The sequence below is a fragment of the Schistocerca americana genome, chromosome 3 (assembly GCF_021461395.2).
Source record: "Schistocerca americana isolate TAMUIC-IGC-003095 chromosome 3, iqSchAmer2.1, whole genome shotgun sequence".
Lineage (NCBI taxonomy): Eukaryota > Metazoa > Arthropoda > Insecta > Orthoptera > Acrididae > Schistocerca > Schistocerca americana.
In genome coordinates, this window is record NC_060121.1 from 885,406,662 (window position 1) to 885,420,631 (window position 13,970).

The 13,970-nt window shown below is 35.5% G+C and overlaps 1 protein-coding gene across 1 annotated transcript in view; it reads right to left on the minus strand.

Annotated features, from left to right (window-relative positions):
* LOC124605330 (serine/threonine-protein phosphatase 6 regulatory ankyrin repeat subunit B-like) overlaps positions 1-13,970 on the minus strand; it is a 353,003-nt gene that overhangs the window by 119,518 nt on the left and 219,515 nt on the right. The gene's annotated exons all lie outside the window — the stretch shown is intronic.

The window sequence follows — 13,970 nt, forward strand, 5'->3', positions numbered from 1 at the left end:
ATAGTGTACCCCACTCATGGTTACTACAGATATTGGAAACATACAAAGTAGATCCTAAATTGATACAGTTCCTAAACATAGTAATGAAAAACTGGAAAACCACACTTAATATCCAAACAAATTCAGATAATATCACATCACAGCCAATACAGATTAAGCGTGGAATATACCAAGGAGACTCATTAAGTCCTTTCTGGTTCTGTCTTGCTCTGAACCCACTATCCAACATGCTAAATAATACAAATTATGGATATAATATTACTGGAACATACCCACACAAAATCATACATTTGCTATACATGGGTGATCTAAAACTACTGGCAGCAACCAATCAACAACTCAACCAATTACTAAAGATAACAGAAGTATTCATCAATGATATAAATATGGCTTTTGGAACAGACAAATGTAAGAAAAATAGCATAGTCAAGGGAAAACACACTAAACAAGAAGATTACATATTGAATAACCACCGTGACTCCATAGAAGCGATGGAAAAAACAGATGCCTATAAATATCTAGGATACAGGCAAAAAATAGGAATAGATAATACAAATATTAAAGAAGAACTAAAAGAAAAATATAGACAAAGACTAACAAAAATACTGAAAACAGAATTGACAGCAAGAAACAAGACAAAAGCTATAAATACTTATGCTATACCAGTATTGACCTACTCATTTGGAGTAGTGAAATGGAGTAACACAGACCTAGAAGCACTCAATACACTTACACGATCACAATGCCACAAATATAGAATACATCACATACATTCAGCAACAGAAAGATTCACATTAAGCAGAAAGGAAGGAGGAAGGGGATTCATCGACATAAAAAACCTACATTATGGACAGGTAGACAATTTAAGAAAATTCTTTCTAGAACGAGCAGAAACTAGCAAAATACACAAAGCAATCACTCATATAAATACATCGGCTACACCACTGCAATTTCATAACTACTTCTACAACCCTTTAGATGACATAACATCAACAGATATGAAGAAAATAAATTGGAAAAAGAAAACACTACATGGCAAGCACCCGTATCATCTAATACAGCCACACATCGATCAAGATGCATCCAACACATGGCTAAGAAAAGGCAATATATACAGTGAGATGGAAGGATTCATGACTGCAATACAGGATCAAACAATAAACACCAGATATTAGAGCAAGCATATTATTAAAGATCCCAATACCACAACAAATAAATGCAGACTTTGCAAACAACAAATAGAAACAGTGGATGTACAATACTAGCAAATACAGAATACCCCAGAAGACATGACAATGTAGCAAAAATAATACATCAACAACTTGTCATAAAACATAAACTAATAAAACAACACGTTCCCACATACAAGTATGCACCACAAAATGTACTGGAGACTGATGAATACAAATTATACTGGAACAGAACCATTATAACAGATAAAACAACACCACACAACAAACCTGACATCATACTCACCAATAAAAAGAAGAAATTAACACAACTAATCGAAATATCCATACCCAATACAACAAATATACAGAAGAAAACAGGAGAAAAAATTGAAAAATACATCCAACTGGCTGAGGAAGTCAAGGACATGTGGCATCAGTATAAAGTTAACATTATACCGATTATACTATCAACTATAGGAGTCATACCACACAATATCCACCAGTACATCAACACAATACAGCTACACCCAAACGTATATATACAACTATAGAAATCCGTAATTATTGATACGTGTTCAATAACCTGAAAGTTCCTAAATACAATGTAACATATACCATACAGTTAAAAGGAAGTCACGCTTGATCAAGGTCTGTGTCACTTTCCATTTTTAACCAGACCTAAGGTCTGAGAAAAATAGAAATAATAACAATAACAACAACAACAACAACAATAATCTTTATTTGTTCGTATTAACTTTACAGTCTTTGACATCATAATTTTTTTTGCATTTTTTTGTTGATATCATGCCATAAACATAATTAATAAATACATATGCTACTGTAAAGTAAGATGATTGGTACATCCTAGAATTAATTGGTGAAACTTAAGACTTACCATCACGGTATGGTAAAAGTCCGAAATTTCTTATTGTATGTATAGATTTTGAACTTTTACCAAGAGACGTTGGTAAATTTTAGGATGTACTGAAACTAAGCAGCCATGAGCAGACTGAGAACTCATAATTGCCAACAAAGAAACTCTTCTAAACACAAAACTGGCAACAATGAAACCTGTCTGAACCTGCACGATGGATGCAGGAGTCTTTGACCCAGCTTTTACCAGTTTGCATTGGTAAATCCTAAAGTTTACCAATGTCTCTTGGTAGAAGTTCAAAATCTATGCATATAATTAGAAATTTATACTACACATCAATGGTAAATCTTAGATTTCACTGGTTAATTCTAGGATTTACCAATTATCTTACTTTTACAGTAACATATAAATCAAGTAGCACACTACACTCTCTAATATAAAGATTTGCTACCACTAATATACTGTAATTTAAAAAAGTGAAACTATTTATATTGCAGCTCAGAATTCTTTAAGTGAGTATAAACATTTTTCAATTAACAACTGTTTGGCACAATTATGTATTTTAATCATTCTTATTTTGCAATACAATAATGGAACAGTTGTTGTCATTCATAGTACACTGCAAAATAATTAGTGAATTAACCATGTGCCCCAAGTGAGGAAGATGTGTGCAAACCATACAGCAATTACAAAAATCTTTTTTTATTTTTTAAGGCATCAGGAACTTGCATAATGTGTGACAATACAGAATATAAAATACATAAATAGTTTAAGTACTGAAGGTAAGAAATGTCACATCCTTCTGACTTTCATATGTCGGAAACTTTAAGCTACGCAGCAAACACCAAGATAACAAGCTCAAGTTACAAGCACTTCTATGTCAGAAACTTGCAAAAAGTAATGTCTGTTTAATTAAGGTACTCTCATATTATTTCCAAGCCTGAAATTTTCAAGTTATTAAACTCCTTCTAATTTGAATATGAAGCATAGAAGCAATAATTTATGTCAATTTACTGAGGATTATTCCTGTACACACTACAAAACATATGTAATAAGCCACTATTATAATATTATAACTGTATAAAAATAGATTTACTGCAACAAAGCTGCATATACATTTGCACCAAAATTTTTGTTTGAAAATAATGTAGAATATGATCATTCGATGTATTTAAGAAGAAATTAGCAGTGAAACAAGGAGAGCTTATGCTTATTATTGATACTTTTAAGGAATTAAAAGTTATCACTTTTAAGACAAATTACTACACCATCTAAAATTCATAAGTATCATAAAAAAGGCAGTGAGCTGGTAGCAACATTTTCAGCTGAAACTGATGGACATTCAGCAAATTAGTTAGTTATGATGCCTCTATCAAACTTAAACTAATTTTCCAGTTCCCACACTTACACACGAGTGATGTTTCCAGTAACAGTAATTTGAAACTGCCTACAACATAATGCTTTATCCAAGAGCTACCTTAATATTTTGCAAATGCTTTACTTTTGCCAAAATAAATGAGCAGAGGAGTTTTAAGTACAAGATCACTGTTGTTCTACTGCATTTAAATGCAGTTAAGTAAACTATCAATTGATTCTATCTGACATAGTGCAAATCTTATGTCACAAGAAGTTATTCTCCAGCACCCCATAAGCAAAAATGGATTTTCCTGGCCAAATATAATTCAAGCTTTAGAAAATTTATATTTAAGCAACAAAATCTAGGACGGCAGAAATGATAGCACCTACCATTTCCAGCCAACTGTTAATATTGCTCGATTTCCAATAAAACAATTGATAAGAAAATACTGAAAACCACAATTTTCACAAATGAAAAATGTTCACACCACTATGGCAGTAAACACGTTTTTGAAAGATGTAACTAACTGTTTTATTTCATAAAATATCACATATCTGAAACAAAGAATGACATTTAACTAATATGAAGTTATATCACCTATATTCCTCAATATGATGTCTTTGATATATTATATTCTAAACATAATTGCTACCAGTGGTAGTTATGTCTTTACTAGTAACCTCACAGTGTCATAAACTGTCTTTATATGAAGCAATAAATGTCATCCATATTTCCAAAGCAGCTGTGCAATTTTTACATTAACTATGAACAGCTATAAAATAACAATACAAATGAAATTCCTTTACAACACATCGAATATGCTTTCCCAAATTAGCCACAAAAGCTGAAACACAAAAATTGTAATATTTCTGAAACTTAATTCTAAGTTTGTTCTTGTCAATTGTTGTGTCTCAATTACGATGCTTATACTGTAAATATTGGGAATGGAATTTTGTAAAGCATTTCCAGTGCTAAAACTGTGCAATCTCATCACTCTTGGAAGACACAACATAACTTCTACACAGACAAAGTGTCTATGTAATCTAATAAACCTTGCAACCATTTCTTTATCCTTTTCTGATCATCCAGTGTACAGCCCAAGATTGTACTTTCAAAATTCTTGTCAATGTTTCCAATGGATGTATGTGATGAACACAAATTCATGAATGCGATACACTTGGATTTTTTTCCAAAATGATCTTCACGTAATCTGATTACAAGTGAATCAATAAAACCATTCACTTGATGCAGATCTGCCTCCTGGGTTCCATCATGTGTAGTCTTCACAAGGACCTCCACAGTTAAACAGTGGTTAGCTATATGATCTGCATAGTGCAACACATGCTCCCTATCACTTTCAGACAATTCAATCATCATCTCAGAATTCTTAAGTGTGTTTAACGTTGTAAGAAGTGTGTCCCTTTCTTCTTCCAATTTTAAAGCTTCTCTTCTTAGTCATTCCACAGGTCTTTTGACGACTTCTGCGGACTTCCTGGATTGGAGTCTACTGTATGGGTTACTACCTCTGCACTTTCTTTTATTACTTTTGATCCACTATCAACTTCCATTATATTCCAACTTTCAGTAGCAGGCAGTGGAATGCTATGGTCAAACAACATTAACATCAACACAACAAATTTTTCATGTACACCACACAATAAACCCTCTCACGACACCATTACCACCATAACAACTCTTGTACTCAAAGACTTCCATTTAGAAACTTGCCCTTAAAAAGATTTCCATGGAGCTGCTTTATATTATATGGAAACTTGTTATGGAGTTGTCTCCCAGTTTCAAAGGAACTGTAATCTATAGCTCCTTTGTTAGTAACTATCCTACGATAGTCACATCTGGCTTCTGTACAGTAATTATGGATCTCTCTGTTCATTGCACTTATTTCATCATTCTCTTTTACAAATATTATAGTCTTATAGTCATACAACAAATACACAGTCAGTAATTTTTTAATTTTTGAAGTAGTCTACAGCACTGGCATCTGCTTGTATTGGCAATTATCATAATTGCTCTCTTTAGAAGCCTGAAAATCCTATCCATGAAGGCTGGGAGTGCCGCATCTCAAATTTCAGACCCATATTGCAAATGTGAGCAAATTTAACTGTAGTACACTCATTTAAAGAAAGGGGTGGGGGGGTATTATATACTGAAACACCAAAGAAACTGTATACGCATGCATATACAAATACAGAAATGTCTAAACAGGCAGAATACAGCATTGCAGCCAGCAATGCCTATATAAGACAACAAGTGTCTGACACAGTTGTTAGATCAGTTACTGCTGCTACAATGATAGGTTATCAAGATTTAAGAGAGTTTGAATGTGATGTTATAGTCAGTGCATGAACGATGGAACAAAGCATCTCCAAGGTAGAGATGAAATGAAGATTTTCCCATACGTCCATTTCACAGGTGTACCATGAATATAAGGAGTTTGGTAAAACATCAAATCTCTGACATCGCTGTGTCCAGAAAAAGTTCATGCAAGAACAGGACCAATGATGTTCAACATGGCAGAAGTGCAACACTTCTCCAAATTGTTGCAGATTGCCGTGCTGTACCAGCAAATAGTGACAGCACACAAACAATTCAGTGAAACATCATCAATATGGGCTTTCAGAGCTGAAGGCCCATACATGTATCCTTGATAACTGAATGACACAAAAATTTGCACTTCACCTGGGGCCATCAACACTGGCTTTGGACTGTTGATGACTGGACACATGTTACTTGGTCGGACAAGTCTAATTTCAAATTGTATTGAGTGGATGGACATGTACAGGCATGGAGACAACCTCATGAATCAATGGACCCTGTATGTCAGCAGGGAACTGTTCAAGCAGGTGGAGGCTCTGTAATGGTGCAGGGCATGTGCAGTTGGAGTGGTAAGGGACCCCTGATATGTCTAGATGCGGCTTAGACACATAACAAATATGTAAGCATCCTGTCTGATCATGCGTATCCGTACATTCTGACAGACTTGGGCAATTCCAGCAGGGCAATATGATACCCCACATGTCTAGAATTGCTACAGAGTGGATCAAGGAACACTCTTCTGAGTTCAAACACTTCCACTGTCCACCAAGCTCTCCAGACATAAACATTATTGAGCATATTTGGGATGCCTTGCAACATGCTTTTCACAAAAGATCTCCACCCCCTCATACTCTTATGGATTTATGAACAGCCCTGCAGGATTCATGGTGTCAATTTCCTCCAACACGACTTCAGACATTAGTTGAGTCCATGCCACATTGTGCTGTGCCACTTCTGCATGCTCATGGGAGCCCTATACGATATCAGGCAGGTGTACCAGTTTATTTGGCATATTTGCAAGATGTTTTAGTAAGCAAATATTGCTGGTAACCTTTTTACAGATGTAGCTGTTACATTCTTTCCATGTGAGATGTTCATCAATCAAAATGCCTAAAAACTTATGTTTATCAGATGCTTCAAATGTAGACACTGATTCAATATGAATATTATTATAATTTAATAAGAAGTGTATTACTACAGGCTTGTCCTTATTCAGTGTAAGTTTATTCATTGTTAAATATTCTGTGGTCATTTCAAAGTTCTCTTTATTGCTTTGGAATGCTAGGTGCTCAGTAAGCCCCCAACTAGTAAATGATATATCATTAGCATAGTTTGATAGTTTTGAGTTTTTTGGCTGTGCTATTTATACACAAGAAACAAGACTGGCCAAAGTATACTTTCCTGTGGGATTCCACAGTTGAAAGTTCTGAATGCTGATTTTACTGTTTGGAGCTTACTTTCATTGTTATAACTTAGTTTAGTGCACTGTCTTCTACCTTGGGTATAAGATTATTAAGAATTTTGATGCTGCTCCTCTTATAAAACCTATCTAAGTTGGATAATAGCACTGCATGATTCACAGAATCAAATGCTTTAGACAAATCTAGAAAAGTCCCAATTACTTTGTTTTCTTTATCCAGTCTGTTCAGCAGTTCATTGAAAAAGTTGCTACTGCTGTTGTTGTGGATCATCCTTTTCAGAACCTGTGCTGCAAGTTGTTTAATATTGAGTATTTACAGAAGATGGATTCAATTTGGTCTAGAATTACTGTTTCATGCAGCTTGTCAAGTGCTGAAGTCGATGAGATTGGCCTGTAATTGTTCATGTCAGTCATTGCACCCTTTTTATACAATGGTCATATCTCAGTAATTTTTAAAAGTTCAAGCAATGCCCACTCACCAATTGAACTGCTTATTAAATTATTGGTTTTATTAATTCATTTTTGCTACCTTTAAGTAATGTAAATGATACATCAACTCAGCCACTAGATGTTTTTATTTTGAGTTTTGAGATTACTATTATACCTTATATGCTGTTACACTTCTTAGGAAAAATGAATTACTTATTTTAACGGTGTTTATTTGTAGTAACCAATATGCCATCTGTGTACAGCTCCAGTCCGGAGTCAAACTGTTATTGTCACAAACATTTCTGCCTTTGATTTCTGAAAACTTCCTCCAGGAGCTCTGCCTCAGTTCAGCACACTCACAGGAGGGCATAATGTCAACTCTGAGATTACTTCATTTGTACACTATGTGATCAAAAGTATCTGGACACCTGGCTGAAAATGACTTGCAAGTTCGTGGTACCCTCCATCAGTAATGCTGGAATTCATTATGGTGTTGGCCCTCCATTAGCCTTGACGACAGCTTCCACTCTCACAGGCATACATTCAGTCGGGTGCTGGAAGGTTTCTTGGGGAATAGCAGCCCATTCTTCACGGAGTGCTGCACTGAGGAGAGGTATCGATGTCGGCTGGTGAGGCCTGGCATGAAGTTGGCATTCCAAAACATCCAAAAGGTGTCCTATAGGAGTCAGGTCAGGACTCTGAGCAGACCAGTCCATTACAGAGATGTTATTGTCATGCAATGACTCCACTACAGGCTGTGCATTATGAACAACATTGGGAAGCAAGAAGGTGCTTAAAACATCAATGTAGGTTGGTGCTTAAAACATCAATGTAGGTCTGTGTTGCAATAGTGCCACACAAAACAACAAGGGGTGCAAGTCCCCTCCATGAAAAACACAACCACACCATAACACCACCGCCTCCAAATCTTACTGTTGGCACTACACATGCTGGCAGATGACGTTCGCCGGGCATTCACCATACCCACAGCCTGCCATCGGATTGCCACATTGTGTACTGTGATTTATCACCCCACACAATGTTTTCTACTGTTCAACAGTCCAATGTTTACACTCCTTACACCAAGGAAGGTGTTGTTTGGCATTTACCGGCGTCATGTGTGGCTTATGAGCAGCTGCTCGACCATGAAATCCAAGTTTTCTCACCTCCTGCCAAACCGTCATAGTACTTGCAGTGGATTCTGATGCAGTTTGGAATTCCTGTGTGGTGGTCTGGATAGATATCTGCCCATTACACATTATGACCCTCTTCAACTGTCAGGGGTCTCTTGTCAGTCAGCAGACGAGTTCAGCCTGTATACTTTTGTGCCGTATGTGACCCCTTAATGTGTTCACTTCACTATCACATTGGAAATAGTGGACCTAGAGATGTTTAGAAGTGGGAAATCTCATTGATATGGAGTACCTGGCAGTATGTGGCAGCACAATGCCACTAATATGAAAAACATATGTTTTTTGGGGTGTCTGGATACTTTGGATCACATAGTGTACTTTCTTATGGAATGATGTAGCTTTGAGAAGATCCTCTCCCATTCATTGACTTACTAGGACTGTATAATAAAAGAAGCATTAGAAATTCACATGTGTACTATGTTAAGATGGACACTGTAACCTCTTTTGCATTTGGAGACAAACACTTGAGATGGAGCATTTTCAAACAAATAAAACCAAGAAAAATAAATTCTCAAGCGAAAAGGTGGTGGTAGGGATGCTCTATGTTCCCTCTCCATTCCCATGTTCCCCCAGTGGGGGAGCGGGTGGTCACTGCCTCATTGCCAATTTTTCACATTTGTACATGTGAATTTCACTCTCCAGGTGACATCACTGCACCAGTAAAAGTTGTTATTATTATTATTATAGGATTAATTACTAAAAAGATCAATTCACAACAATAGTTTGCTGTACTTCTGTTATTTTCTACCAAGCATTCTTTTTCAGTGCATCCTCCCTGTGTGCACTGTGATGCACCACTATTTTGCTGATGTGGTCATTTCAAGAATGTCGTGGTCTGCCATGTTTTCATCTGCCAGTTGGTTTCCATTCAAAAATTTTCTTGAGCCACTGATGATCTGTCATTCTCAACAAATGCCCATACAATTATAAGAATTGTTCTCATTTGCCCTCATTCTAGCTCTTACTTCATCCCTAGTTTTTTCTCTATTCTCGATATTCTGGCACTCCTTTGTAAATAATCATTTTATGTAGTTGTTGGTCTTCTCTTGAGGTCAGCATTTAAAATCCATAGTTCTCATCCATAGCACAAGACATATTCAACCATCAGCCAACCCACACTTTACTTATTGTTGTTAGAAATGTATTTGTCCCATGAAATAGATTTCATACACCCTATTGTTTTTCTGCTTTGTTGTATTCTGTATTTTACTTTTGTATTATGCAATCCACTTTTTTCAATGCCTGCCCCACAGCCTTTGAAATTCTATACCTGTCTCGTAACTGCTCTGTCATTGATGTGAACTTTAAATCTAGTGTCACTCTTCACTATCAGTTCCTCAGTTTTTGTTAGACTCATCTTTAGTTCCCATTTGTCATATTCCGGATATAAATGTCATATCATGAACTCATGATCATATTTATCTAGTGTTAGGACACTCTGATCATCAGCAAACCTTGAAAACACCTGTACATCATTAACAATGATTCTCATTCTTCCACAGCTGTTCTTACATCTTCGGAGATCCACTTCTATATATAAATTGAACAAGAAGGGTGACATTCTGCAACCTTGTGTCAGCATTTTGTTACATTAACAGGTTATGATAATTTTGATCTCTCTTAATCTGTTTTTTATCATGTCTGTACATTTTAATAAGGATCTGTAAATGATGGGCATCCAAATCTATATCTTTCAAAGTTTCCTACAGTTTTGCTCGAGAAACCATGTCATTAGCTTTTACTAAACTTACAAAGGCAATGTGTAACTCCTTCCCTAGTGCTGTAAATTTCTCCCATAGCTGTTATAAAATAGAGATGTTATCTGCACAGGGTCTGTTCTGTCTGAACCTACTCTGGTTCTCCCCAATATGGAGGCCAACATTTTGTCTTATTTTCTCATACATAATTCTGCCAAATAAGCATCTCATTGTGCAGTTCACACTAATCCCTTTGTAGCAATTATTGTCTCTTCTACACTCCTTGTTGAAATTGGACAACATACACTGTATGACCTTTTCCACTCTGATGGAATCTAACTCCATTGTCAACAGTTGTCCATAAAGTGCATTATTCTTTTCTTCAAATAGTGTCCTCCACATTTCAATAATTCAACAGGAATATTTCCAGGTTGAGATGATCAGTCATACTTCATTTTAGATGGTGTGCTGTTTACTTCCTCTATCATAATGGTCATATTTCAAGTGGTGTCTTCAGTCGTACCTTCTTCCTCTTTTATGTACTGGGGTTTGTTTTCAATTAGAAGAGGTGTAAAATGCTTTTTCCATTCTCTTAAAGGAATAAAGTTCTCTACTGCTTGATCTGATAATAGTCCTTCATACTTCTGTTGTCTATGATCCACCTATTGAAATCTCTATCCCAATGCATTTCTGTTCCCATATCTTATTTCGTTCTGAGTTAATTGTGCCTCTTAACTCCTCATTTATTGTCAGATAATTTTGTCTGTCTTAAGGTGATTTAGTTGATAACTATTTTTTTGTGTAAATTCTCCTTTTACTAAATCAACTTCTTAATGTCATCCAACATTCATGAAGGATCCAGTTTGTATACACTCTTACTCCCAGTTCTTAGTATCTCTAGAGCAGTTTTCCTAATTGCTTGTTTAATGTAGTTATAATGTCATTTAAAAGTTAGAGTGCCAAGCAGAGTCACTCAATTAATGACAAGCTTGAATGCTGCAATAAATGAGATGGACTTGGCTTCCAGCAGACAGTCATCTCCTGACAAAGAAGATGTTGATTATGTTTGAAGACTTGAGTTTCTTTCATATTGTGAGGAGTTTCATTCCATGCCACTTGGCATGGGGAAGGTCAGCCTATTAGAGTTACTTCATTATGTTTGAGCTCAGAATATTGTCTACGATTCTGTGAGATATAAATGTCAGTGATACTGGATGATAGGTTTGGGGAACACTTACTATGAGGCACAGTTTCCTGATCAACAGATACACGGTACATTATGGTTAAGAGATGAGCTAACTCAGTTGTTAATTTTGAACATAATGTGTAAGAAATTTTGATTTTTAATGTTTTTCTTATAGTAGACCAGTAATTCTTACAGAACTGTAGTAGTTGCAGATCTTATGTAATCCTGATAATTTTAGCGCATTTCCTTCTTTTGCAGCATGATATTTTGAATTATTTTGTTATCCAAGGCATTCAGAAGCAGCTGTTATGTGTAGAGGAAGAAATTTGTTTAGTTCAAAACTAAACTAGGTAAAAACTGAAAAATTTACAAAATTCTTAATAGTTTCTGTGGATGATGTAGAAAATGCTATTCTAACATAAAGACATAAAATATCTGCAGGTTGGGATGGAATACCTACCAAAGTCATTAAAGTGGTACAAAACAGAATTACAAACCCACTAGCTCAAATAATAAATCAATGTTTTGAAAAGGGCTGTTTCCCAGAGGTACTGAAATATGCAGAAGTCAAACCACTCTTCAAGAAGGGATCAAGAGAGATCATGGGAAATTATTGTCCTATCTAGATTCTCTCAGTCCTATCTAAAATATCTGAAAAACTTCATTGCAAAATATTCTATTATTCTAAACAATTAATTTGGTTTTCAGAAGTGGAAAACACCATAGATGCAGTAAACAGTTTCATTGCAAACATAAGTACATTATTAGACAACAGAAATATTGTGGCAGGAATTTTCTGCGATCTAACAAAGGAGATTGATTCTGTAAACCGTGTATTGCTTGTTTACAAACTTCAAAACTATGGTGTTATCAGCAGTGCCCTACAGTGGCTTAAATCCTGCATATCATACAGAAAGCAAAGAGTTAGCATTTCTTCAAATGGTGCATATTATTTTCTGATTGGAAAAAAATATTTCCAGCTGTTCCACAAGGCTCCATATTAGGCCCAGTCCTATTTCTTTTGCATGTTAATGACTTACCATTAAATATCAGATCCCCATTAGTTCTGTTTGCAGATGACACTACTGTCTTAGTTGAAGATCAGGATTTGGAGAAAAATTCTCAAATCTGTGTTCAGTACCCCCAGTAGCTTAGAAACTTGGTTTCAGCTAAATGGGTTGAATCTAAACATATTCAAGACTCACATGATGCAGTTCAAAACCAAACAGCCAAATGCGAGCAGGTTAAGACTGTACATAACAACCAAGATATAGAAGAAGTTGACTCAGTCAAATTCTTAGGTTTAAATCTAGATAAAAATTTGGCCTTGTAGGCACACACTGAATACCTAGCAAACAAACTGAGCAGCTTTGCATTTGCAATGCAAATATTATCAACAGCAACTGACATGGATACATGAAAAATAGCATATACAAGCTACTTCAAATCCATTATTAGGTATGGTATTGTTTTTTGGGATAGCTCGACAAATGTAATGCGGATGCTAACAAATTCAGAAAAAAGTCATTTGAGATATGCACACTGCACATCACAAAGAACCTTGTTGACCATTATTTAGAAAACTTAAAACATTAACTCTGCCATCCTTATAAATATAGGAGATTATTATATTTTTGTACACCAGACGTGAGTTATTTGAGGGAAATCATTTAGTCCATTCACATGATACTAGAAACAAAGAAAATTTTATGCTCCCCACCCACCACCTCAGACTGTATACCCAGGGACCTCAACACATGGGAATGAAAATTCTAAATAAATTAAAAGGGAACAAGTTGATGCAGATGAATTTAGGTTCACGTAAAGGAAAGCTATATGAGGTACTGACACTGAAATGTTATTACTCAGTGGATGAATTCACACAGGACAAACTGGAAATTTGAGCTGGATACAATGTGTTACGTATTCCAAGAAATATCCTTAGAGTGTTATTATTTATTGTAGTGCTATTATCTATTAATGTAAAAATCACTGTAATTGTACCATAAATTTTTGACATATCTCTTGTACGCAAGCCAAATGGATTGCATAAGTACATCATGAGATGAATAAAACACAATTCACAATTCTAAAACCTAACACATCATATGTGTCATTCTGACTGATATTCTATAGATCACTACTGACACTGTCGGAAGATCTCCACCTACTCTTTTCTCATTGTGACCACTTGACTGAAGTATATTCCATGTTGTTTATTACGGGTAACTAACCATCACTGTCAGAGGGCCAATCAAAACTATATGAATGTTAACTTATATATGTATAAATCCAAAACTGTTCATAC